Source organism: Trichosurus vulpecula, chromosome 7 (genome assembly GCF_011100635.1).
Source record: "Trichosurus vulpecula isolate mTriVul1 chromosome 7, mTriVul1.pri, whole genome shotgun sequence".
Classification (NCBI taxonomy): Eukaryota; Metazoa; Chordata; class Mammalia; order Diprotodontia; family Phalangeridae; genus Trichosurus; species Trichosurus vulpecula.
The window spans coordinates 61,126,560-61,129,222 of NC_050579.1; positions in this window are offsets into that span (position 1 = coordinate 61,126,560).

Sequence of the window (2,663 nt, forward strand, 5' to 3'; positions counted from 1 at the left end):
TACAAAGCCAGTAAGTATCTGAACCAAGAACTGGGTTCCAGTCTTTCCAAATCCAAGCCCTCTATTTACCATCCTACCTTCATTTGGTGGTCCAACCAATTTCCCCCAATTTCTTCTGTCTATAGCTTGTTTGTACATAGTTTGGGTTTTTTTGTGTGTATATTGTCCCCCCATCCACCATTAGATTGTGAACTCCTTGAGAACAGAAACTATTTTGTGTCTTTCTTTGTACCCCTGGCATTTATCTCAGTGTGGGGCACATAGTAGGTGCTCAATAAATTCTAGTTGATTCATTGACAATGCATTGAATTTTGGGGGCCTAAGGCTGTCTGGTGCTATATTATCATCTGGTAGACTAACTAGTCTCTCAATTATCTGCTATGGGGTTGTTTCCATCAGTCAATTATCTCATGCATTGCAGTCACTCTGAGATTGTGTAACAGGATTCCGTTAACTTCCTAACAATGAATTTGACCATCACATAACTCTTTGTTCCTCCCAATTTTTTTTATAAGGTGAAGCTATAAGTAGGCAATAGGACCTTCTCAAGTACTCTATCAAACATACTGGTTATGGGTCTCTAGGTCTCTGACACTCCAAAACACAAATGAAAATGTAGCTGAAGTTCTTTCCCAGATATAAATAAATATGCTACATAAATAAATATGCATAAATATGGGGTAAATGCTGCATCATCATTCCTGGTGGCATTATGAATGCATACCAGAAATGGAGTATGCCGGCTTCATTGAGGTTTCTACTCTGGCCTGACTGTTCCCCGGATATTTGATAAGGTGGGATTGAAACATTCTGCCTGGGAATCTCCTTGGGTATGGCAAAGATCTCTAAAGATTTCTCAATTGTTGTCAGGTCAAGTACTTCTCTGAGTAACCTGCTTTCGTAATCCTGACCCTGGCTGGAATAGATCCTGGGAGGGAAGTTATAAATAGAGAAATATTTCTACCATGACACTGTCCATCATGCAAACCCTGTGGTTCCTGGTTCTGGATGACATAATCCATCTCCGGTAGAATCTTGATCATGCTCTTCTGGTCCCTTTCCAAAGGCAGGAAGTCTACCTCTTTGCCAAAGACTCAAGTAACTGGGTAACTGGCTTCAATTGGCAGTACTTTCTATAGAATATAGCAGGCATAAGTCTCACATTATTATCTATGTCAGCTCTGAAACCAATCTACCAAATAACCAGGGAAGGGGAAAGGCAGCCTGTACTGTATCCTGCACGTGGAAAGAAATGTGATTCCCAACTGGCAGAAAGAATGCTATGCTCCAAGCTTGTGCCTACATGTGGGACTTCCCAAAGTGGTTCCAGACTCCTCGATGTGAGACAAGTGGACAGAGGACAGATACTCCAGGGAGGGAAGAGAGAGAAAGACTTTGGAAGCTGCAGAGATGTAAGAGAAGCTGGTTTTTAGCCTGCCTCCCTGAAGACTTGAGAAGATCTCCCCTTGGGTGAGGTCAGGGCCCTCTCTTCTGGTTTGAGCTGAGATCTTATCTCATTCACAGCTGAAGAGCTCATTCATTATTGTGTTCTTTGGTATATTCTAATAGGAATAACTTCAATTTCTGTTCATTTTTTTGCTTGGATGGTCGGATTATTCACTATTTGTGATGGTCTTTTGTATAACCAGCATTCGATGGGAAGTAGCTAAACTGATGAGTGTAAGCTCCCCCTGAAGAGCAATTAGAGATAGTAGTTTTGGGGGTTTTTCTGTTTTTTTTGTTCTGAATTTCCTTTCTTTAAACTAGCCAAATATATGAAGTGTGGTAGATAAATATAATTCTTCCCCAATACTCCTCTTGGAAATTAGAAAAAAAAAAGTGCTCAGCCTTAATGACTCCTTGAGGATTGCTTGTCCCTCCCCAGCAATTACTGGGCTGACAGTATAAGGCAATGCCCTTGGCTCTCCTCCTGTCCATGAAGGCCAGACTTCAGATCATATCTATCCATGCCACCTATGTGCTACATATATATAGATACATGTATCTATATATGTGTGTGTGTGTGTGTGTGTATTTGGACAACCCACACAGACACACATGTCTTTTTAAATATATTTTTATTTATTTTGCTAAATATTTTCCAATTACATATAAAAAATTTAACACTTTTTAAAATTTTAAAATTTCCCTCTCTCCCCCCTCCTCGAGAAGGCAAAGCAATTTTATATTGATTATACATATGAAGTCATGCAAAACATGTATTTCCAAAACATGCATACATGTCTTATAGCTGCTTTTCAGGACCAATAGAATCTGTTTAGTGCCGCATTTAGAATTTTCTCTTGACCTAGGTGACTAAAATAAGAATAGATTGAATTTATATAGTGCTTTATATCCATCACATTTGATCCTCACAGCAACTCTGTGCTATAATAAATGCCCCATTCTACAGATGAACAAATTAAGAATGAGAGAAATTCAATGACTCGCCCAGTTTCACACAGCTGATTACTATCTGAGGCAGTATTTGAACAAAGGGCATCCACATCCGGTGTGCTCTCCAGCTCAGAGAACATAATTGGCTATCAGGGGTGGAGAACTTGCCACTTCGAGGCCACATGTGACCCTCCTCAAGTGCAGCCCTTTGACTGAATCCAAACTTCACAGAACAAATCCCCTTAATAAAAAGATTTGTTCTGTAA